Source organism: Coturnix japonica, chromosome 10 (genome assembly GCF_054131305.1).
Source record: "Coturnix japonica strain WE chromosome 10, WE-NBRP24, whole genome shotgun sequence".
Lineage (NCBI taxonomy): Eukaryota > Metazoa > Chordata > Aves > Galliformes > Phasianidae > Coturnix > Coturnix japonica.
Genome location: NC_140672.1, coordinates 18,013,247 through 18,039,569, shown reverse-complemented (window position 1 = coordinate 18,039,569; position 26,323 = coordinate 18,013,247).

Here is a 26,323-nt window from a genome sequence, read left to right as displayed (position 1 = left end):
ATGTGAGGAAGGGGCTGGCTGTGCTCCACACTCACGTTATCAGACGTGATTTGCCCTTCTGTGGGGAGCCTCTGCTCTTTCCCAGCTCATCCTCCAGCGTCTGGGACTCCAGGATCTCATTCAGGCTGTTGTTGGCTGCGGGGCAGTTCCATGAAGAGCCTCCCCTCCACCGACCGGCACACAACAGCCGCTCCCGCGCACTGCGGCTCAGCCAATCGGAGCCGGCGGAGCTGCCGCTGCCCGATGGGACCCCCCCCCCCCACATATTGACCCCCCAGACGAGGAAGAGGAGGAGGAGAGCGACGAGGAGCTGCCGCAGGAGCTGACGTTGGGGCGGGGGGGCAACGCGGGGGGGGGGTCGGCAGTGGGGGGTGGGGGAGGGGGTGGGGCAGCATTACCCCCGGACCCCGTGGACCCCCCCCAGCCAAAGTGCTGCTCTCCGACCCCCGCGGGCTCTTTGTGCAGCCGCTGCCCTCCAGTTATAGAACCCCCCCCCCCATATTGCGCTTTGCTCACCCCCACCTCCGGAACCCCCCCCCCACTCACCACATCGCCCCCTCCCCCCCGGGTGGGGTTATGGGGGGTGGGGTGGGGTCGACGATGTGCCGTAAGCCGCGCCGGGGTCGTGTGACAAACCCCCCACCCCATCAAGATGAATGGGGCGCTGTCGGGGGGGGGCTCAGCCGTAAGGATAAAGCGGGGGGGTTAATGACGGGGGGGGGCAGTGCTATAGGGAACGCAACTAATCTAAGCCCCCCCCCCCCACATTAACACCCCATTGTGTGTGGGGGTGGTGGGGGTGGGGCACACAATAACCCCCCCAAAGGCCAAACAGCCCCAACACCCCCCCTCAAAGCCGCTGACTTACGCTGTGCCCCCCCTGCATGAAGGGCCCCCCCCATCGATTGAGCCCCCCCCAATCCCATCTATAGTTGAGAGCTATGCTTTTTGTAACCCCCCCCTTTTAAAGCCCCCCCCCCCCACAATGTTGTGCACGATGTGCTGCCCCCCCATGAGCCCCTGACCCCCCCCCCTTAAAAGATGGGGTGGGGGGGGTGGTCTCGGACCCCCTCTCCTTTAAACGATGGGGTGGGGGGGCGGATTGTCACTGCCCCCCAACACCAAAATGGACACCCCCCTTTTAAAGGATGGGGTGGGGATGGGGGGGTGGGGGGTGAAGGTGATCTCGCCCCCCCCCCATTAAAACGGACCCCCCACCCCTTTAAAGGATGGGTGGGGGTCGGTTACGGGCTCCCCCGGCGCTGTGTGTGTATGTGCCCCCCCCCCGTTTTGCTCCCCCCGTGGCGCAGTGTGCTGGGAAAGGATCTCTGTGTGGAGATTGCTTCTACTAGAGGTAGTTCTATAAGACTGTTATATAGAGCTGTGCAGGGCCTGTAAAGAGAGTTGAGGGGGACTCTAGTGGGCATATGGGGCTGTGGTGGGCAATAGGAGGACTAGGGGCTCTAGGGGGCTCTGAGGGTGTGTAGGGGTTGTGGATCAGGTTGGATCTTAGGAAGATGTTTTTCACTCAGAGGGATGTGACGCACTGGAACAGGTTGCCCAAGGAGGCTGTGGATGCCCCATCCCTGCAGGCAGTCAAGGCCAGGCTGGATGTGGCTCTGGGCAGCCTGGTCTGGTGGATGGCGTCCCTGCACATAGCAGGGGGTTGGAACTGGATGATTTTTGGGATCCTTTTCAACCCAGGCCATTCTATGACTGTACAGTTCCATAGTGGAACAAATATAATATGCTAACTATGTAAAACATGGAGTCAGACCTGTGTGATTTGTCCACACCAGGAGGTGATTAGAAAACAATTTGTAAGCTACAAAGCTGCTTGCTGGAAAGGAAAAGAAAATAAAACTACAAGAAAAAGGGAAATCATTTCTTCCTGAAAATAGGAAGAATTATAGATCTGACATGAAATTTGAGTGAAGCTCCTGATTTTATGAAGCTATTCCCATTATTTTCTTGGTGCTGTGTTTCCCAAATGAGTGGTTTCTGGCTCTGCTGCAGCACCAGTCTGCATGTGAACATCAACTCTGTTCACCATCTGGGAAGATTAGGACTTCCCTTCTCCTACCAGCACCACTGAATTACAGTTACTCAGTGGTTAAACAAAGGAATCCTTAAAGAAGGGTTTACAGCTGTCCTGTTGTCTGAAGTGCTTGGGGCATTCTGATGCTATTAAGCTCTATGTATTAACAAGTTAAAAAAGAAAAGGTAGGCATCTGATTGTTGTGACAGTTTCTAAGCGATTTGGAAAGCTGTACCACCCAACCACTCCTTCTATTTGATGGAGGTGACAAAGCTCAGTTTAATTTCTGACTGCTGTTTAAATTCTGAAGCTCGAGCTGGTTCCTGGAGCAGAAAAAGCTCGGAAGCTGTCCCTCCTACAAGCAGGCACCTCTGAGCAAAATATGACATCTCAGTTTCTGATGGTAAGGTCAGGAGATCTGATTCCAGCATCTAGCTTTTGGCTTAATACTGTGTTAGTGGGACCTTTGGCATCTAGCACTTAATGATCTTGAAGGTTTCTTCCAACCCAAGCCCTCCCATGATCCTATGATTCTGTGATTTCATTCAGGTTTATTGAGATGAGTTCTCCTGAATGTGCTGTTCTCCATATGATTATAATTGGAGTCCAGATGGGTGACTGAAACCAGACACCAAACTTTCTGATGGCCAAAATTAAATGAAATCAATCCTTTACTGTGTCAGTAGTCTGTAACTAGAGCCCATCAGGTAATTCCCAGGCTCCTGCCTGTATCAGTGGCTGCACACAGTGAAAAAGTCTGATGGGATTTTAACCTCTAAAATGTTCCAAAGCAACCAGAGGGTGAATATATTCACTATGTAAATACCTGCAGGAATAAGCTTGTCATGTATGTCCTCAGGTAGCACAGTAGTTAATGGTGGGACTCAGTAGGTCATGCTGAAAGTTGAGTCTGCTGATTTTGAAGGTCTTTTGAAGGTCTTTTCCAGCCTACATGACCTTATGCTAATATTTCTGAAATTTATTTCTGTTCAGCTCCCAGAAAACCTCCCACCCAGCCCCCAACTGACCCCGTGGTGAAAAATAAAACAGAAACCTCAGTGACGCTGGCATGGTCCCCTCCGAAGATGCACCGCCCCATTCCAGTCGATGGCTACATTGTGGAATGCAAGAAACTAACTGGCTTCACCTGGGTGAGGTGCCACGAGTCTCATGTCCCCGTCCCAGAGTTCACGGTGAGCAATCTGTCTGAAGAGGCTGATGATCAGTTCCGAGTGTCTGCAGTCAATGCGCATGGACAGAGCCCGTCTCTGGAATTCCCAGGGAGCGTGCACCTTGGTAAGCACAAAAACCCCAATGGAAATGGGTCAGTGTGTGCTGAGCAGCTGTGTTGGTTCCCTAAAGATGCTTCCTTTGACTTTAAGGTTAGCAGTGCATTAACACACCAAAGGCTTTCCTTTATTCCTAGTTCTCCTATCTCCTATCAACCTCCAGCTACCACTAAAGTGATACGAGTTGTTTCTGTGACAGAGACATGAATATCCTTATCTTTTGATATCTCACATGTGCAAGAGGCAGAACTTTCTGTAACAGATCTTAAGCACAGAAGTGCTTCTTCTAGCACTCATGCAAAGGGAGAAGTAGAAATGTACCTATGATTTAATCTTCCATCTCTAAATGAGATACCAGACTTGCATCTAAAGAGCATTAAGACATACATGTTCTTCCTCAGACCCAGTCCTGGCTGTGAAATCCCCCCTAACAACTGGTGAAGCTGTACCTGGAGGGGATGCCATGTTTACTATTGACCTTACAACAACATGCAAGCATGCCAGCTGATGAATGTCTGCAGTTCACAGCTATTGGCCAGTGCATTCAGTCACCAGGTTTACCACTGCATGACCATAGAGCAGTACTTTCAGCTGCAGGTTCAGACAGCCTTTCTGATTGCACTGGAATAGTTTAGAAGTAGGGGAGCAATCATTCCAATAATATCTCTATCAATCAGCTTTGCATGACAAAGTAGAACAAATAAACATTCATGATGGGAGGACCTGTTTGTCATTGGGTGGAAACCTCTGCAGAAGCATGTTTAGAGCATTATTAATCAGTAGAAGGAGATGTTTGGTTGATTTTTACTTAGTAAATCCAGCAAGAAGACCAAATGAAATATCGTGAATTGCTCAGCACTGACACAATGATGAGTGCAGGAACAGAAGGTGATACTTTTTCAGAGATGTTGCAGCAAACATTGACCACGTTAGCCTGATATAAATTGAAATAACGAGGCCTTTGCTCCTGACAGGTGCTGCAGTGAGATTTACCAAGAAGAGCAAAGATGTAGAAAAGATCTGCGCTTGGCTGCGTGAGGAAGCCAAACTGCAGGCTGAGCTTTCAGACACAGGCGCTACTGTGGAGTGGATGAAGGATGGGAAGGAGCTCAAGGCCAGTGAAAATTATGAACTGCAAATTGTGGGGAAGAAACACACCCTGAAAATTCACAACGACTCAATGGATGATGCTGCAAGTTATCAGTGCATCTGTGAGGGGGATAAAATGCTCTATCAGCTTTCAGTGAAAGGTATGTGACAGTCTGGGCTGTCCTCTTCCTGCCCAGGGCCAGCAGACTGCATTCACCTGACTCCCCGACAGTCCAGCTGTTGTCAGACAGCATCTGGGGTGTTTTCAGTGGCTGTTTTGACTTGAACTGGCCAATCTGCTTTGTAGAGCCATTTGATTTCTGTGTTCTGTCCTGTGATTCGTCCCTAAGATATAGAGGAAATCAAGGGAAAGACAGGAAAAAGAGCATCCCAGCCTTCCTGCTCTTCTGTCAGGGTGGCCACAAGAGATGATGTCAACATCTCTTTTTGTAGCAGTGATCCCAAATGTAGAAAACACCTGTGAAGAGTCACAGGGACTAAATTGATGGAGAGCAGAACTTCCTGCCAAGGCTTGTCAGCTAGTCTTAATTTTGCTTTTCTTCTCTCTCTTTGTCATGTTAGCATAATATTTCATACTGGCAGGTCTGCCCATAGAATTAACTGGCACAGGCTGCCCAGGTAGGTGGTGGGATCCCTGGAGGTGTTCAGGAGCTGTCGAGATGTGGCCCTGATGGATGTTATCAGGGGGCATGGTGGGGTGGGTTGGGGTTGGAATCAAAGGAGGACCCCCATGTATTTCATCGGGAAGCACTACTGGTAATAAGACCTTTGGAGCAAATCCTGGTAGGGCCACGCTCAGCTGGTCCAGTCTGGAGGCTGTTTCTCCTTACTGCAGTATCTGCAGTGAAAACCAGCAGCTGCTTTTGTGTGGTTGGGCTCACATCCAGCAGTGGTGACGGGACTACAATGATAAGAGACAGTTCCTGAAAAAATGAATGAAATTTGACTGTATGATAGGATGGAGTTAAATGTATTGACAGGATCTCAGTCATCCCAGTGTCCATCAGCTGGCTCTCGAGCTCCTAAATACAGGCATTCTGTAGAACGTTGTTGAATTTGTATTATACATGCGTGTTCTTGGAACTGCAGAACAAATGCATGCATAATCCAGACTTTGATTTTAGCAGCTCTGACTGCGCTGTCTCAACAGACCCAACTCAGTTGTGTGCGCTGTTTTGAAATGATATGTTAACAAGAAGTTGGAAAACAAGCTCAATTACCCTCAGTAAAATAGGACCGTGGACTTAGGCTTGAACTTTTGGCTAAGACAGTGGTGAGATTTTGAATCTTTGAAGTCAATTATTCCACTGTGTGTTAATAAGGGCCAGTTTTATCATCTAACTTTTGCACTCCAATTAATTTCCATAAAGGAATTCTTTTTTTTCTTTTTTCTTTTCAGTCCTAAGTGATATCTCTATCTTTTAGGCTTGATTTGTTTGCCAGGGGGTTACAGTGCAGTAATAGATACCCCCTCCATTGATTTCCTTCTAGTTTGCTTGTTCCAATTCTTTCCTCAGTTTTCCTATTTTAGACATTTTCTTGAAGCCTTGGGCTTCTTCCTTTGGCTCTGTCCCCTGTACAGTGTACGTCCTTCAACTTGTGGAGATAAGGTAATCTGGTACGTGGTTTATAAAAGCTGCCAATTTGCCAGCTTCTGAATTAGAATCTAGCAATTAGAACTAGGATTAAACGTGCACGTTTGATCTTATGATAAATGAATGCCTCATGGTCACCAATGTCCCTGCAGTTCTTTACCATCATATGTATTTTGTGTCTTCATATTTTGTTTCAGCACTGGCAAACTTCGTAATCAAAGAGACAAGTGGAGGAGTAATCAGGGCCGTTGCTGGAAAACAAGCTGAATTTGTTTCTGAGACCTCTGAAGCCAATGTCATGGTGAAGTGGTACAAAAATGGCAAAGAAATCAAGACCAGTAAGAAATTCACAATGGAAGATAAAGGGAAACTGCATAAGCTTGTGGCTTCAGCTGTAACGAAAGAAGACGAGGGAACATACATCTACACAATTGGAGATGACACTCTGATTTTTGATTGGAAAGTCTCAGGTAAGTTTGTGAGGCAAACATAGGATCACAATCCATGTAAAGCACTTCAGACTTAATTCATTTTATTTGTCCAACGCTGTGGGTTTCCAGTATTTAGGACAAAGATTGCATAGCTCTATTGAAGCAATTCTGACCTTCCTGTTGTCCCTATGCAAATCCACAGTATGAGCAAATAATGTAACTGTGTTGTGATGAATTCAAGACAGCCTTAGCTCCAGCTGGGGCTGGAGTCACGACTTGAGCCCTGACATCTGGGCTTCATTCATCTAGTTCATGTATTGCCTCAGCACTTACATCATCTTTAAACCTATGACTGAAATGGTCCTAAGTTATTAGCATGGGAATCCTGTCTCCTCTTTGGACAAATTAAACTCCACATTTGGAGAGTTGAGTGTCTCCTGCTGTACCCGAAGGACATTGTGATCTCTGAGGTGTCTCCCTGAGGTGCTGTAAGCACAGCCATTAGCTCATAGTGCAAGTAAAGCACTGTTAGGTCAAGCCTGGAGGAGTAATGCTTGTCACTGACATGTTCCTGTTCAGGGTGGAGCTGGAGGGTAAAATAACACAAGAAATTGTCATTGAAATTCAATATCTGTGAAATTCAGCTGGTTGCATTCACAGAACCTGGCGTTAAGATCTGTTTTCTGTTTTATATCTTGAGCCTATTTTCCATAACCCAGTCCTCATTTATGAACTGAAGCTCTACTGAAAGCCTTTCGCTGTGTATGCTCATGCTGCAGTGCAGCGCTTGTGACCTTTAACAGCACATTCACGTTCCTCTGATCACAGGATCCTTACGGTTGATTAAGACCCTCTAGTCTGACTGCTCACCCATCACCACCGTGATGCTCACCATCAGCTTAGCTAAAAACTCAGCAGAGATGATAGATCAAGCACAACACTGGATTTGGGGTGGCTAGAGATTCCTAAGATATTGAAGGATTGCTTGCAGGTGGTGTTGGTTCAGGTATTCACCCTGCATCCCACCTGCTGTTCTGTTTGGTTGAGAATCATGCATTCTGCAATTTCACTTTGTAATTCAAAGACCCTGGCTTTATCTGTTGAAAAACTGATCTAAAACAAGCCAAGAAGACTCCGTTGGAACTGGTTGATGCAGAACAAAGGCATCCCCAAAGGACAAGTTGCACTGTTTGATGAACATTATTGGATGAGAGCTAAGCTAAGATTTAAAAAGTTCTGGGGCTGTCTCTGAGCATCAAATACAGAGGAAGCCTGCATGATTCCCTGAGAATGGATACCTCCTACTTTGGTGTAGGGTTAAGGGAACACTAGCAGTAACTCCTATCACAAAATGTCGCATGGCTCAGACAAAATGCCATCAAGAGGGCTTAATTAGGAGCACCAAATGGTCACAAGATGGTCTTAGGGCAGGGAAGTAATCTATCTATGTGATACTGATTGATGCTATTAGTTCTTAACAGCTTGACTCTAGAAGGACTGTTGTTCTTTGGTCACCTAGTTATAAAAGAATAAATGGCTCCTGTCTATTACAATTTTTAACGCATTTTTTGTTCACTGATGCCATAAATGTTCCTGGCATAGTAATTGGCCTTGGTATATTCAGTGACTGAAAGCAACAGTTGTTGCTCTAAGAAATGCAGTACAAAGCTAGGTCTGCCTGTAGCTGACAGCCATCAGCTTGCTCCTCAGGCAGGTTCTGTCTGTGTATGGGAGATCACAATGTGAACCACTGATTGATCAGCTGAGGCAAGTGTGGGGTCAGCTGTGGGAGCACAGGTGAAAGTTATGTAGCTGTGCTCCCTGGAGGGGTGGAGTTCGACTCCACCTCCTCTGAGACCTCATTTAAGGGCTGACCCTCACTGAGGCAGCATCTCTTGGAGATTGCTCACCAGGGAGGATCACCTCAGCTCTGGTGAGTTCCCTTTTCCTTATATCTTCTGTATTTCTACCATTTTACTTGTAATTGCTATCCTTGTTAATACCAGCATAGTTATTGCCAATACATTTGGCAAGCCAGGCAGGAGCCACTGACTTGGCATCTAGAAATATAAGGAAAAAAAAAAATGTCCTTTGTGTGGAAAATCTTTAATTGGTACAAGGGGGAGAAGACCACCCCCTTAGGGACATGCCTTCCTGGACAAATTCCAGGTTTTGAGGCGTCCCCATATTACCAATTAGCAACAATTATTGAACAATGGGGCCCTTTAAGAGTACCAAATAACATGGACGCCTATTGTCTAACTGATTACTTTCTAGGACTACAAAAAGATATCTTAATTACAAAAGAAAAGCGAATGGCTGCATCTATGGCAGCCTGGCCATTATTAAATGCTTTAAATCGGGCAGAGATAAAATCAAACAACATTGCACATGAAAATGAATTGTTAAAGGCCCGTATTGAAAAATTGGAGGGTGAGATCAATCTATTGACAGGAAAAAAACCGTCATTTTCTTCCTCCAACCCTCAAATTAGATACATTTCATTTAATGACGATCAAGATCCTGAAGAAATGAATCAAAATAAGATCACTAAATCTGATCTAGAAAAACCATCTGAGACGGACTCACTAGAAGTCCGTCCAGTAATAACTCAAAAAACAAAGAAAATTCAAGATCGACCAGCAGGAGTGCCTCCTGATCAATGGCCCCCTGCCGAATCTGTTTTACATGTAACAGCCCGTCCATATACACCTACTGAACTCATGGACCTAGTGCAACGATTTAGGCAAAGGCCAAGGGAAAGTGTTCCGGCTTGGTTATTACGGTTATGGGATTCAGGGGCAGATAGTGTACTGGTTAGTGGCCCCGAAGTATCTAAGTTGGCCACAATAACAGTACATCCTGCCCTTCGGCAGAGACTGTATGCTGGGACTCAGTTCCCTGAAGAAAACCATTCAATTGTAGAATGGATAATGGCTGCTTGCCGCATGGTGTGGACAAATAAAACTGACATGCCAGTAAACACAGGGATGTGGTCTTCTATGGAAGACCTTCAAAATTATATACGCGAATTAGGTATGAGAGAGGCTATCTACGAAGACACATTCGATAGCCCTGATATGGTTAAATTTTCTGCGGGAATGAGGGACCTAATTTTACAGTAAGCACCCTCTCATATGTATGGAACCTTGGTTTCCATACTTAATCCAGTAGTATCCGCAGAGGCAGTAGTCCAACAAGCCGCCCAATTGGTAGCAGACCTCGGAGAAACTGAGCGTTTACGAGCTAAGCGCAATATCAGGGTGATTGAGGATGCCGAGGCTTTTCCAATAGTGCGAGCCAGAAGATCGGCCCCGCGAACTTCTCGGGCAGGACCTGTTAGGGTATCCCGGAAACAAATGTTTAATGATCTGCTCCGGGCAGGCGTTCAGTTTTCAAAAATTGATGGGCAGCCCAATCAGGTTCTCCTTCAGTTGTGGAAGCAACTGAAGGATGAACAAAAATTTCAGAATAAACCCAAAAGGCCAGGGATAAGATTTATAGAGCGGCGACCAACAACAACATGGAATTTAGAAGATTTTATAGTTCCAAATAGGAAAAAGAAGCCACCTCAGGTGCCTCGGGTTATGACACCGGAGGTATCGGAGGTAAAAGACTTGAATCTGGCTCAGTTCATGGCTTGACGAGGGATGTCAGTCCTCCTAGGGCCTCTAGACGGGACCGGAGGCCCTATGTGGAACTGACGATATACTGGTCCCGAAAGAATATACAGAAGGTTATGGCCCTAGTTGATACCGGGGCAGAGACATCTATAATATATGGAGACCCAACTAAATTTAAAGGTAATAGAGTGATGATTGGAGGTTTTGGGGGACAAACCATTCCGGTCACCCAAACCTGGGTAAAACTGGGGGTCGGGCGTCTTCCACCACGGGAGTACAAGGTATCCATTGCCCCAATTCCAGAGTATATATTAGGAATTGATATCCTGTGGGGTCTGGCTCTCCATACAACAGTGGGAGAGTTCCAATTGCGGCAGAGATGCATTAGTATCTGGGCAATCCAGACAATATTGAGAGTCCATGCAAAACATGAGCCTATTTGTTTGCCGAAGCCACGCCGGATTACTAATGTGAAACAGTACAGACTCCCGGGTGGGCAGGATGAAATAACAATGACGGTGCAGGAATTAGAAAGAGTGGGTATTATAAGGCCTGCACATAGCCCATATAACTCCCCAATATGGCCAGTGCGAAAACCGGATGGAACATGGAGGATGACAGTAGACTATAGGGAATTAAATAAGGTCACGCCACCTGTTCATGCGGCTGTACCCAATATTGCCTCCCTAATGGACACACTAAGCAGGGAAATCAAAACATATCACTGTGTCTTGGATTTGGCGAATGCATTCTTCAGTATTCCAATCAGTGAAGAATCGCAAGATCAGTTTGCATTTACATGGGAAGGGAGGCAATGGACTTTCCAGGTCCTACCCCAAGGGTACGTACATTCGCCCACTTTTTGTCATAATTTAGTGGCACATGATCTGGCTAAGTGGGAAAAGCCAAATAATGTCAATTTATATCATTATATTGATGACCTCCTGTTAACATCCGATTCGTTAGAGGCGGTGAGACAAGCAGCAGATTTGTTGATAGCTTACCTGCAGAAAAGAGGGTGGGCTATAAACCCACAGAAGGTGCAAGGTCCGGGGCTATCTGTAAAATTCCTGGGAGTAATTTGGTCCGGGAAAACCAAAGTACTACCCAGTGCGGTAGTAGATAAAGTCCAAGCGTTTCCAGTCCCTACAACATCAAAACAATTGCAAGAATGTTTGGGTATATTGGGGTATTGGCGCTCCTTTATACCTCATTTAGCTCAGCTATTAAGGCCATTATACAAGCTTACAAAGAAGGGTCAATCATGGAATTGGGGAAAGATAGAACAGGATGCTTTCCAACAGGCAAAACTGGCAGTTAAACAAGCTCAGGCGTTGGGTATATTTGATCCGACCCTCCCAGCTGAACTAGATGTTCATGTTACTCAAGATGGTTTTGGCTGGGGCCTGTGGCAACGCCAGAGTTCTGTTCGAACCCCCATTGGATTCTGGTCTCAGGTTTGGCACGGAGCAGAAGAACGATATAGCATGATTGAGAAACAGTTATTGGCTGCCTATTCGGCATTACAAGCAGTAGAGCCGATAACGCAAACAGCAGAGGTCATAGTTAAGACTTCATTACCAATCCAGGGGTGGGTGAGAGATTTGACTCACCTTCCTAAGACGGGGGTGGCCCAAGCACAAACGGTGGCACGATGGGTCGCCTATCTAAGCCAGAGAAGCAGTCTGTCTTCATCTCCACTTAAAGAAGAACTACAGAAGATCCTAGGCCCAGTGACGTATCACAGTGATACATCAAAAGAACCGATGGTTGCTCCACCAGAGAAGAGTCCCGTTCAGGAAGGAAGATATCCTATTCCTGAAGATGCCTGGTATACGGATGGGTCCAGCAGAGGCAACCTGAGCAAGTGGCGAGCAATAGCATACCATCCCTCTACTGAGACCATCTGGTTTGATGAGGGGGATGGTCAAAGCAGCCAATGGGCAGAATTGCGAGCCGTGTGGATGGTTATAACTAAAGAACCTGGTGACGGCGTCCTGAACACCTGTACAGATAGTTGGGCTGTGTACCGGGGGCTCACTCTGTGGATTACGCAATGGGCTACCCAGGAATGGACTATCCACGCCCGACCGATTTGGGGTAAAGACATGTGGGTAGACATTTGGAATACGGTCAAACACAGGACAGTATGTGTCTACCATGTCTCTGGTCATCAACCCTTGCAGTCACCAGGAAATGATGAAGCTGACACACTGGCCCGAATCCGATGGATTGAGAATTCACAATCTGAAAATATTGCCCGTTGGTTACATCAGAAGCTACGGCATGCTGGACAGAAGATAATGTGGGCAGCTGCTAAAGCATGGGGGCTGCCTGTACAACTATCTGATATCGTTCAAGCATGTCAGGATTGCGATGCTTGCTCAAAGATGAGACCGAGACCGTTGCCTGAAACAACATCCCACATTGCTAGAGGATATAGTCCTCTTCAGAGATGGCAGGTCGACTACATTGGGCCCCTCCCTCGGTCTGAGGGGGCGAGATATGCCCTGACCTGCGTTGACACTGTAAGTGGACTGCTGCAAGCCTATCCTGTACCAAAGGCAAATCAAGCATACACAATTAAGGCACTTACTAAACTGATGTCTGCATACGGGACACCTCAAGTTATCGAGAGTGACCAAGGGACTCACTTCACTGGAGCGATGATACAGCGCTGGGCAGAAGAAAACAACATTGAATGGCGATTCCACCTGCCATATAACCCAACAGGGGCAGGCCTTATTGAACATTATAATGGTATCCTTAAGGCTGCCCTGAAAACAGACTCTCAGTCCCTGCAGGGGTGGACAAAAAGATTATATGAAACCGTGCGGGACCTGAATGAAAGACCTCGGGATGGCAGACCCAGTGCCCTGAAAATGTTACAAACTATATGGGCCTCCCCTCTTAGGATCCAAATTACAGGCACCGATAATAAGGTAAAACCGCAGGTTGGTACTGAAAATAATCTTCTGCTCCCTGCCCCTGAGAATTTAGAACCGGGAATCCATAAGATAAATTGGCCTTGGAAGGTGCAGGTAGGACCCAAATGGTGTGGCCTACTTGCACCTTGGGGGAGATTATTGGAGGTGGGAGGTTCAGTCACCCCCTCGGTGATAGGTACATGGCCTACTGACATCGTGGTCAATACTCCGGCCTTTATTGCTAAAGGAACACCTATTATGTCCCTATGGCAGATCAAGACTCCTCCTCTGGTGCCAGATATAGTTATACAGCCACAGATATCTGGCCAGAGGGTATGGTATCGGAGGCCGGGACATAATCCAGTACAAGCAGAAGTATTGACCCAAGATAAGAATACGGCCTGTATCTTGCCCTGGAGGGCGGATCTTCCCCTCCTAGTACCCTTGAAACATCTATATTACTCCCCTTAAGATTGATTCTAAGCCTCTAGGACCATTACTCTGGACTGATGAAACGCAGACGGACCTGCACTTCAAGATGATTTGTCTCCGGTAACATCTATCAAGCACTGGCCCATGGAAGATCATAAACACCCATCCAATCATCATCATTTGAATAATATCAACATCTAATGCGACGGGAGATTGTATCAGCGTCGTGATTGGGTCTCTGTAATAAGGGGAACTCACCTAATCATTGGTTCACGTTGTGAAGGGGTGGAGTGTATGGGAGATCACAATGTGAACCACTGATTGATCAGCTGAGGCAAGTGTGGGGTCAGCTGTGGGAGCACAGGTGAAAGTTATGTAGCTGTGCTCCCTGGAGGGGTGGAGTTCGACTCCACCTCCTCTGAGACCTCATTTAAGGGCTGACCCTCACTGAGGCAGCATCTCTTGGAGATCACTCACCAGGGAGGATCGCCTCAGCTCTGGTGAGTTCCCTTTTCCTTATATCTTCTGTATTTCTACCATTTTGCTTGTAATTGCTATCCTTGTTAATACCAGCATAGTTATTGCCAATACAGTCTGGATGGAATGAAGGGCATGAAATACTGATGTGCTCATCAAACGCTGCTTGTTAGCTTAGAGACAAGGTGTTGAATTGGTTTGTTCATGTATTGCAAACAGGTTACTTAGCTGCCTTCATTTTAGCTTCAGAAGAACATGTGCAGAATACAGAATTGATTAAAAGAAATAAGAACTGTCTGCATAGAACTTACTCTTTCCTTACACAGGAGAATCAAGCACACGTTTGTATGTGAGTACCTCCAGAGGTGAAACTTGATCCCCCAGATGTAATGAGCAGAGACATTACAATCAGTTCTAACTGTATCTTAATGCTGTGCTGAATAAGCCTGAGTCAGGATGTAAACCACTTTCTCTTTTTTTCTTCAGATGAAGCCATTAATTTTGTCAGCAAGTCCAAAACGACTCCAGAAATATCAGTCAGTCCTTCTGAAGACCTGGAGCTGGTGTGTGAGGTGTCAGCTGCAAGCGGAGCTGTCGTATAGAAGAAAGATCAAATAGAGGTGAAGCAGGACCAGAGGACAACCATCATCTCCCAGGGGACGCACCGCAAGCTCATGGTCAAAAATGTGACCCTGAAAGACCAAGGGAGCTACAGCTGTGAAACAAAAGATGACAAAGCAACATTCCAAGTGAAAGTCAGAGGTGAGAAAATGCTTGGAATCCCAGAGATAAAGGAACACTTCATTTTGTGTGTCTTGCATTTGGAGGATCAACTTACAGCCTCTCTGGTGCAAAACATTTTGGCTATAGGACTTTCTTTGTCATCTAGTGTCATAGCAACACTTTTCTACATGTGCTTTTCCATCCAGGAATGAATTACTGCAACAAACAATAGGCAAGGAGGGTAACTTGTGCAGCTCTTGTAGTCAGCTGGTGTCTGCAGGGTTACAGTGCAAGAGCACACCAGGCATGCAAGGAGTGAGAAAAGGGGAGGTGTTTGATGAGATCTGGTTACAAAATTTGAATGACACAATGAGGTGGAAAATGCCACTAATCAGACTCATAAATGGCCTGGGATGCAAAGGCCCACAGTGCTCATCCAGTTCCAACCCCCTTCTTCCTATGTGCAGGGTTGCCAAGCAGCAGCCCAGGCTGCCCAGAACCACATCCAGCCTGGCCTTGAATGCCTGCAGGGATGGAGCATCCACAGTCTCCTTGGGCAACCTGTTCTAGAGGGCCATTCCCTTCTGATTTACTGGAAATGTAGAGAGACATCAGAAGAAACAAAGAGAAGGGAGGAGGTTCAGCAGTGCATGCAGGTGTTCTAAATCTCATGTCCAAATCTGCTATCAGACTGCGAAATGTTTAGATTTATGATATGATATGAAATGATATGCCTATTCATTTCCCAAGGCAAAATAGAGGGGAAAGTATTTTCCTGTCTTAATGAGGCATCATGATGGTCCCTGTGAAGGGCAAGTATAATGAAAATGGGGAACTGGAGTAAGCTCTGCAGCAGACTACAGCAAAATGGTGTGACTGTTGTGATGTCCCTGCAGAGAAAGAAGACGTGTTTACAAACAAGGACAAGGTACAAAAGGAGGTGAAGGCTGCACTGACTCAAAATGCCACGCTGAGCTGCGAGGTGGCCCAGGAGAAGATGGAGGTGAAGTGGTACAAGGAGGGGAAACTGATCACCTCGAGCAAGAAGTTCAAGGTGGAGTCAGAGGGCAAACAGTGTCGGCTGGTGGTGATCCAGGTAGAGAAGAAAGATGCAGGGGAGTACAGCTGCGAGGCTGCTGGCCAGAAACTCACCTTCAAGATTCATGTCACAGGTGAGAGAGAACACATTTTGGCCTTTCATTCTAGAATGTTTTAGAAAACGGTCATTAGTTTGTAAGTTTTCCCTGCTATGCTTAAAATTTTTGGAGCTGAACTTTGGGGTGGTTAATTTCTGATGAGGAAATTGAACAAATTATTCTAAATACAGTTGTGAGGCAGCTCCATCTTTTAAAATCTTCAGGAATTTCCTTTTGCTGTGGGAATGAGGCCATAGACAAGAAAGTTCTGATTGCACTTCTCCATTCCCACGTGCCTGTACCACTAGAACAACTCTGCAATGCAGCTGCGTCTCAGGAAGTTTCAGAACAGGGGCTTTGTGTCAAGCACTAGGGGGTGTGCTCTATGTAACATGTTTTTGTCTTGGAAGGGCTCATTTAGCATGGGAGAGAATACTACAGGAATGTTTTGTATAAGTTGATGTTTTGAAGACATAAGTAAATGGCAGCTAGGGGACGAAAGAGTCATGAGAGTCATACAAGAAGCATCACAGAATGCCTTTTGTTGGAAGGGACCTGGAGGATCATCCAGTTCCAATCTCTGTCCTGGAAAGGAACACATTCTTTGAGACTAGGTTGCTCTAACACCCATCCAGCCTAGACTTGAATGTTTTCAGGGATGGGGCATCCATAAATTGCACAACTTCTCTCCACATCATTCTCTTGGGGCATCAGACTGGGAGAACTGATTCATTTTTCTGACTCCTTCCCCAAAACCTGCTCTTCTTTCAAGAGGCCAAACTAATGTATCTCTCTCTTTTCAGAGCCAGAATTTGTATTTACAAACAAGGAGAAGGTACAGAAGGTGGTGAAGGCTGCAACAACAGAAAAATGCCACGCTGAGCTGCGAGGTGGCGCAGGAGAAGATGGAGGTTGTCATCAATTTATAAGCAATGAGCCAATAATGTTCCAATTATAAACTTTTATTAATTGTAGCGGGTAAAACTAAAAGGCAATTCAGCGCTGGGCGACAGGGGGATTATTGTTCCTCCAACTGCCGCGCCGTCCCGTCCCTTGCAACTTCTTTTGTATTGTCCATCCCGAGCGTATTGTCCTTTAATTGGTCGGTTGTGATCGTGCGACTTGGTGTGTCGTTCCTTGGTTGGTCCTTCCGTGGAACTTTGTATCCATCGGGGCGCGCTTTGCCTGTAACTACGCAGAGTACACAATCTACCCATAAAATTAGAGTGTTCTGCAACCTTTGTGGCCTCCATATTCCACCATTATATCCCGGTCCTAATGAACAAGCACTCCACCACAATGCTACCACATCCCGGTCTTAATGAGCAAACATTTTATCACAGAGGTCAAGTGATAAAAGGAGGGGAAACTGATCACCTCGAGCAAGAAGTTCAAGGTAGAGTCAGAGGGCAAACAGCGTCGGCTGGTGGTGAGCCAGGTGGAGAAGAAAGATGCAGGGGAGTACAGCTGCGAGGCTGCTGGCCAGAAACTCACCTTCAAGATTCATGTCACAGGTAAGACAGGTGTTGTATGAAATACAGCAGAGAACAGTAAAGTAAAATCTAGTTTCTATTATACTGCACCTGGATCACTGTAGTCTGTGCTGAGGTTTTTTCCCTAGACTTGATTGCCTGGGTTTGTAGAAAGTATTTGGTTTCAGTATGACACAAAGACCTGTTTCAGTCTGTCTGTAGAGCAATAATTAGTAATATATGTACAGTGGAAGCAATATTCAAGATATTATTCAAATCTCTCCTGTGCCTGAGATCCCAAACTGTAATTCTTGTTCACCTAAACATTTGACTAAGATAAGTATGTGCAGTGAGGCTGGAGTGCATGTTCTACGTGCAGCCTTTCATGGCAGGAGAAGCAGGAACTTCTCCTAGTAGTACACTGCCTTTTTACTATGCCTTTATGTTGGAGGCTGCATCTGGATAGGTGAGTCTGCTACTCACAGTAAGAGACCTGGTAGAGCTGACTATTGCCAGAGCTCAAAGTAAGATAGATATCTGCAAATCACACACAGAAGAACAAAGGACTGCGTTGGTGAGCATATTTCCTTTGTGCCTTTGACAGTCACAGTTGTGGCAATGGTAGAGGCCATGAGGAGTCTGTTCAGGAAGCCAGGAGTACTGTTCTGGGTCATGAAAAGGCAGCCAGTGGTTTGACTATCACATGTTTATGTGTTTTGATGTTTCACAGTGGGTCTTAAGTAAAAGGAACTCAGGTTTTGGTTGCCTGCAGGACAGATGTTCTTTTGGGTTCAATATGTTTGCATAGTGACTTGCAACCATGGGACTGGTGTTCAAGGACCCTCTTGGTTCCTTCAGTTCCTAGGTTCTTTCTTGCCTAGATTTGACACTTTGTTTCAACAGAAGAGCTGATATTCTCTAGTGAAGGCTATTAGTTTGGGCACAAGTGGTAACCTAAACCTGTTCCAACCTGTACATACAAACCTGCAAGTTGGTCTCATTTCGGTCCCTCAGTCAATACTTTTTCTTTTCTTCCCTCAGAGCCAAAACCTGTGTTTATAAACCAGGAGCAGGTGCAGAAAGAGGTGAGTGCTGCCCTGGCAGCAAGTGCCTCCCTCAGCTGTGAAGTAGCACAGGATCCAACCGAAGTAAAATGGTACAAGGATGGAAGACTGCTTGCCTCCTCCAGAAAGTTCAGAATGGAATCTGTGGGCAAAACACGGCGTCTGGTTGTGGAGCAGCTGGAGAAGAAAGATGCTGGAGAATACATCTGCGAGGCTGCTGGCCAGAAGATGACCTTCAAGTTGGAAACAACTGGTGAGCATTCGCTTTGGGAGCACTAAGCAGCTTTTTATGTGGCTTAGAGGAAGACTGGCTGTCTTCTACCCTGTGGGCATGGAACAGCCACAGTTCCCCCCGGAACAACATCAATGACCCACACCACAAGTTGGATTCTCCTTTTTAATGTAGTGGTAGCGAGGTGAAAATCTGGCTGTGGAATATTTTTGACTAAGGAACTTCTACTTTAATTTCTAGATGCGCTGAATTACCCTCTGGAGTGTCTTTCTGAATATATAAGCAACCATGGGTGACTATGATCCTGATTTATATCTAGGTTCAGGCTTACTTTTTCAGTTAGGTTAGATCAATAGCTCCAGAGAAGATAGGGAAATACAGCAGTTCACTGATACCATGTGTCAGAAGAATGCAGCTCAGTGCTGGGCAGTTTGCTGCTTCATTCCCTCTTACAAGTTGCACCCAAGGCTGGAAAAGACCACTGAGACAGCTGAGTCCAACCCAGCCCACCCTCACTGGACTTACTAACCACGTCCCCAGTGCCACATACCCGTGGCTCTTGAGCACCTCCAGTGACTGCGGTATATCAGTGTGGTTGCTTCAGTTGTGGGAGTTTTCAGACACTGGCTGTTGTTCTAGCGAGACAAAAAACCAAAACTGATGGAACAGTGTCTATACAGGAAGCAACTGGCTGTCCTGATGGCTGCCAACAGTTTTAAACAAGGTGTGTCATGCAAGCTTGCATGAGTCTGGTTTAAAAACTTGCTGTTCTGATGGAAGGAGAGGATGTTGGTACAGGATAACTGCGGGATTTGTGCTCTCCCGACATCCAGTTGCAATCACAGCTTATTGTTGCTATAGAAAACAGCTTCTCTGTAGACAAATTGAGTTAGTTCCAATAAGTGGCTGAAGCCCTAAGTGATCCAAGGTGAAGCATGATCCAAACTGGAATTTAACTAATTGTAGTAGGGAATCCAAGCCTTAATGAGATGAGTTATTTAAAATACGAGTCCTCCATCTAAAACAGCATTGAACTCTTACTCTGGTTTATGATAGAAGTGAGAGTTTAACAGCAGAAGTCTGAAGTTATGCTCCATATTTCTCATCACTCAAGAGAATATTTGAATATATGAATTCCTTTGGCTATGTTAGAGCTCATAATGAGGTCAGCTGATGTTCTTTAAATGCTCGGAGTCTAGCAATGTGGGGAAGTGGACTGCTATTTGCTGTTGAGCTTTAGGCTAAGAAGCCTGATTTTAGAGGACTGTGGACTTCCCCTTTCCCTTCCCCTCTCCTCCCCTTCTCCCTGGACTGATCCCACATGGTTTGAGAATGATTTCAGATCAAGGTAAATGAGGAATCGCTGTGTGAAAACCTGTTGTTTTACTGCACTATAAGAGACACTTAGTCAAAAGACAAGTGTGTGTTCCAAGCTTGAGATTGCAGGAGATCCTAGAAACAACTCAGCTGCTCAAACCTGTAGTCTGGCTGAATCTTTTATTGTCAGTTTTGGTCAGGAGGAGATGCTTGAGTAAGACAAATAAAAGGTCACGGGTAAGTTGGTCCTTCTTGTGATATACTTCTAGGCTTTCATCAGGGAGAAGCTTAATTAGTCCAAATAATCATAGCAGAAACCACACCAAGAGCATGAGAGTGAAATTTATACTTTCTTGACGTGAAGGAAAATTTTACCTGGTTCTGCCATTCCCCAAATATTTGTTTCCTTATGACAAGAAGAACTTTGCAGAAGTAATTTTTTTTTTCAGTCTTGCGTGCAACACAAAAAGGGGTAAAATCTAGGAGGCCACCTGAAATGTTTTTTCCATCTGGAAGGATCCATTTAACAGCACCCATGGACCTGGTTATGAACAAAACTAAGTTCCCAACTAAATCCACATTCTTCTTTCTCCTTCTCAGAATTGCCTGTGAAAATCAGCAAACCATTGGCAGACAGTAGCGTCATTGAGAAGGACAAGGTCACATTTGAGTGTGAGCTGTCCAGGCCCAACATGGACGTCAAGTGGTTCAAGGTATGACATGTAATGGTATTTTCCTTTCTGACTTCTCTGGAAATGAATGAGAGCCTTTAATTTCACTTCCAAGGGATGCGAGTCTGAGCTTTTCCTTGATAGCTTTTTCACTGCTCTCTTTTCTTTATGCTCTTTTATTTGCCCAGATCAGCACTCTTTGTTATTATGTCCTGAGTTCATTTATCAAGTTGAAATTGAAGTTTGTTTTGGTTTTATTGTGAACTTTTTAGGTCATGCTGCACAAAATATTGTTGGTTGAACTACAGTACAGTCTTGAGCTTCAAGTCTAACACAGAAATTCTCAGCCGGGATTTTGTAGCCTTGTTGTGAACTGGGTTTTTGGGGTGAAATCTCAGTTTTCTTTGCACCTGACAGTGTGAGAATTTGCTCTGGCACTTTGTGTACCTCCCTGGTGCTCAGCTGTTCCTTCCCTTACTTGGGGATAACGTCATTTATTCAAGGTGATGTCCAAACAGGCTTGTTAACAGTCCTCCGCAGTGCTTTAAGCTGTCATAGGTCAGCCAGAATTTATGCATGTTCTATAGCCATTCCTTCATGTTGAAAACACTGCACTGTGCTTAAGCTTCAGCATATGTTCCAGTAAGCACAGTTCCATTAATTCTAGGGGAGTGGGTGAATTAAGCATAGATCTGAAGGCTCCCTTTGCTGAGTGCAGAGATGGAAGGACTAATGGAGATCTGACTTGATATTTTCCCTTCTAGGATGGGAAGGAGCTCTGTCAAAGTAAAAAAGTTGGCATTACTTCCCAGGGAAATAAGAGAAGTCTCATTATTCACAAGTGTGAATATGAAGATCAGGGAACATCCACATGCTGAGCAGCCTAAGACAAGACATCAGCTACCCTAAAGGTTCATTTTATGTTTAACTGAAAGAGCAAATAAATCCTCTTGTGGTATTTTGCACCACGGGAAGAAATGCTTCATGGGCAGTTTGGGCATTTCTTGGTTAGTCCTTTTGGATACCTTTCTCTTTCTTCTTTATGCTCAAGACAGATTTTCCCTCCATGTGTTGCATTGGTTAAACCCCAGTTTGTAGCTCATCATTGGGCTCTGAAGCATCAGACTTGTTACTGAACACATGGGTCTGCTGTGCCCTGGTAGATGCCACCTTCCCAAGGGACGTATGAAAGGATGCTTTTTTCTGATTTCCTACTAGATGCTGTCCTCATGTGGCCACTTGGGTTCAGTGTTAGCATGAACATGAACATGTGTCCTGTCCCATGACTTTGGTGAACTCTCATTTTCTCTCTCATTCTGCAACCAGGTTGGGTTGCTGTTTCAGTACTGGCTGTTTTATGTAGCCATTCCATTTGTTCTGGTTTACGTTCTTTTTTATTTTCTTCTTTTCAGGCATCATTTCTATACAGTAGACAAAGCCAGCCTATTACATTTGATTTACAGTTTTTAGCTTTTGCTGGTAAGCATTTCAGCTCTCAGGCAGTTTTACCAACAGCTTTGAAGAGCTGAAATGAACCAGCCTGGACACGATGGTCTGTTTTTGTTGGTGTAATGAATTTATGAAGTTAAACTGATTGACCCCATAAGGTTTTACAGTGTATGACTCACGTCTGGCAGAGTTATCACAGCAATGAGTTTATATACTTAGCATTTCAGGAGGCAAATGGTTGGGGATACTCTTTCATTTGCTTGCGTCTCAGAGTGAATCACTAGTATGTGAACCATCCTTCATCTCCTTTGTATTGCTTTTGTGTGTGTCTGTGTGTGGTTTCCCCTGTGAATTTCATTCTTTCCAGTTATATGGAAGTTCTCTTTTGAGCAGTGAAATTAGATGTTCCATCATCAGTCATAATGGTAAAGCTGAGTTGCCACGTTATCTGTGTCCTTTCTGTCTGGCGTCTCAATAACTGCTGCCCCACCACAATATCTGCCTAATACTTCAGCTCCATGGATGCCTCCTTGTGCAAACTGAGAGCCTGGATTTGGTGTGCATAGATCTGGGCTTACATCTGTGCTGGTAAATGCACTAGTGCATGGGCTAAGCAGTCCTGCCTCCTGTGCTGTGGGCATTGAGATGGGGCTCCTACAAGCTGCCCATTGCAAGATATTTAGAAACTAATTGCTGCGGAGGTTTCCATCCTCTTTTCAGACTAACTAAAATTTGGTTAGTGGGATCAAAACAGAAGGGGCAGGGAGGGAGAGCTGACCAAGGACTACTGATGGAACAACTATGAATCCTTGGTTCCTCAGGATTCCCTGCATCAGCAGTTGGCAACAGGAGTAAGGGGGCTCAGGAGGACACTGTGGAGTAGTGTGAAAAATGAGCGAAGAGAGTTACTAATTGATGCCTCTTGGAAAGTAGTCCAAGAGTGGTCCTCTTCCTAAACTCTCCTCTTGTGTGTGGTTTTATCTTTATGAGGTGTTCATAACAAGTGATGTGTAGATCTCCCTTATCTCATAATGTCTTTTCCTGCCTGCAGTGAATATGCAGGATACTGGATCATATACCAGCTTCTTTGAATTACTGCTCATGTCAGGAGATAAAATCTGCCTATTCTTTGAACTAACACTGGCGAGGGTTAGTTATTCTGGCTACCGAGAGAATGACACAGCAGATTAAACTCTTTCATTTCCTTCTTTGTCAAATGCCTTTTCATCTAACTGTGTGTCCCATAGAAATTCAGAGCAGTGTTGGCTGAGGGAAGTGGAAATATTTATCTCCTGTGTGTATCTGCCACCCTATTTAGACATGCTGGCAGAGCGCAGAGATTGGAGGAGTTGGATTAGGCAGTAGTTTCCCTATTGCTCACAGAACCACTTTTTCTGTGGTCTCCCAGCTACCCTGTGCCCAGTGACCTATGCAAGATGGAGCGGAAAAGGCTCATTTTATGAACAAACAGGAACCTTTCTGGTCAGATTAATACCTGTGCTCTTTTAGAGAGATTTAGATACTAGAGATTTTAGGTACTGGAATAGGCTCCCCAGAAAGGTGGTTGAATCACCATCCCTGGTTGTGTTTAAGAGCCTTTTGGATGTGGTACTCAGGGATATGATTTAGTGTAGGGTTTTTAGAGTTAGGGTACTGGTTAGGCTGCGGTTGGACTTGATGATCTTCAATGTCTTTTCCAACCTGGGTAAATCTATGATTCTATGCAGGAACTCTTCTCCTGAGGTTAATCCAAGTTGTATCCAGGCCCTTCAGAAGGAAAGGGATATAGCAGCACAGAAATATGGCCTGATTCTGACATAACTAAATGCAGACCTGGAGAGTTAAAAGGGATTGTGTGATGTTCAAAGGATTTTGAAGCAAAGATGTCCCCTAGGTAAGATTTGTGGCTGACATTCCCCATACATTGTTTGTAGGCACACAAGCTAAGGAGAGACTAGTGATGAGCATGCAGAGAAGCCAATGGTTCAGACAGGTTTGTAGTGACACAACACTGTAGAGTTCTGTCTAGTTCTCCTTGGCATAGTTTGGAAAATAAAGATGAGGTAATTGGTGGTAACCAATATGGCTTCATCAAGGTCAAGCCATGTCTGACAAACTTGGTGGCCTTTCATGATGGAGTAACAGCATCAGTGGATAATGGGAGAGCAACTGACATCATCTACTTGGACTTGTGCAGAGCATTTGATCCCGTCCTGCATGACATCCTGGTCACCAAACTGGAGAAAAATGGTTTTGATGGATGGACCAGTTGCAGGATAGGGAACTGTCTGGATGGTCACACTCAGAGAGCTGCAGTCAATAGCTCAGTGTCCAGGTGGAGGGTGGTGTTGGGACCAGTGTTATTTAACATTTTTGTAGGCAACATGGAGAGTGGAATCAAATGCAGCCTCAGCAAGTTTGCAGATGACACCAAGCTGAGCGGTGCTGTTGATGTGCTAGAGGGAAGGGATGCTACTCAGAGGGACCTGGACAGGCTGGAGAGGTGGGCCCTTGGCAGCCTCATGAACTTGAGTGTGGCCAAGTACAAGGCCCTGCACCTGGGTCAGGGCAATCCCAAGCACAGGCACAGGCTTAGAGGAGAATGATTTGAGAGAAGCCTTGACCCTGAGGAGAAGAGTTGGTGTGGAGGGAGGTGTCCCTGCCTATAGCAGGGGGACTGGAACTAAATGACCTTAAAGATTCAGTCAGTTCTATTGTTTTTCTACCCTTAATTTTGCTTGAAAGGTTTTAGAATAAATGAGATTCTGGTTTCCATGAAAACTGTTTGCAGGGAGCTCCATTGTAGCTAGTAGGTCTGTCTTTAAGTTCAAGGGCAATAATGCATTGACTGTGTTGAAGAGAGAAATGACTCAGGAATGGATGATGGTTTAGAATAAAACATAATCCTACTTATTTTCTATGCAAATATGTGTAAGGAAAAGATGCTGCACTCAGTTCTGGAAATACCCTGACAAATATATCTCTACTGTTTCACAGCTGGAGATATCAAGATTGTTAAAGCACTGGAAGATGTGGAAGTGAATGAATATGGGAGTGCATCTTTTGTCTGTGAGACTTCACACGATGAGGTTCAGACCCAGTGGTACAAAGAGGACAACAAGCTGAAGGCTGATGACAACATCAGAATGCAACAAGATGGTAGGGTGTAAGCGGGGGGTCTTTCTCCTGAGTGGGGGGTAGGTTGGAGATCAAGCATATAAGACATCTGAAATGAAGTGAAGAGGGTTCAGAAGCGAGTTCCCCTTTTGTTTTGGGACTGAGGTTTAGGTGGAACAAGTGACATGGTGGGATGCTTAGTGTGGGACGTGTGATGCTATCCCACCATCCCACACTGCTGGGAGCAGGTAGGAAATGAGTGCAGTTATTTCCAAAGTGGGGGTGAACAGGGCAGTCAGTTCACCTCTCCAAAGAGGTTTTGTCTGACTGTCAGTGTGATCCTTCTGTATCAGATACTTTGAATTTGACGGTGGCCGCATTTGATCAGTCCTTGTAGAAGCCATGTTTAGATTCTGCTTTGGTCTGCTCCATTTCCAGTTCAAAGTCGTTGGACACTAAATGAGACAGCTGCATCTCAGTAAAAGATGTGTTTGAATAGCTGTGATGTGCTTACTATTCAGATTTACAGAGCTGAGGTTTTGTCCTTGGCTATAGCAAAGAAGTCAAATCAGGTGAAATTAATTGTATTTCTGAACTAGACAAGTTTAAGTTTGGTAGCACCTAAATTTGGTGCGGTTTGTCATTGATTTCATCTGAAAGAAACTTGCAGGCTTTTTATCTGCTGTTGTCCCCAGCGTAAGATTATCCATTCACATCCTAAAGTACTTGTTATATTTTCAACTCACTCTTATTTGAATAAAAGCCTCAACAATTGGGAGCAATTTAATAAGCACAGAACAAGAGCTGGACCTTGCATTTGGTAGATACTGTACAGTATTACTTCATAGAAATGTAGTCAATGGCATTCCCTATAGACAATCGTTTGTTTTATCTTTAGAGTCGTTCAAAGAACCATTGTGAACTTGACATTAATTGGAATGGAATACACGCAAGAGACTTTCCTCTTCTTCCAATTGTCCTCATCCTTTCTTCTCTTCCACCCCTGCTTTGCAGATTACCATATAGAAATCACCAGGAAGTTGGAGGACAAGACAGCTTTGGAACGTCATTCTGTCATCCTGTCCTGTGACTTCAGGCCTTCTCCAAAGGTTGTGAAATGGTTCAAGGGCCGCACACCCATCGAGCCCTCTGAGAAGTACAAGATCAAGAGGGATAAGCATTCAGTAGAGCTCAGAATTCTGAAGCTGAAGCCCGATGAT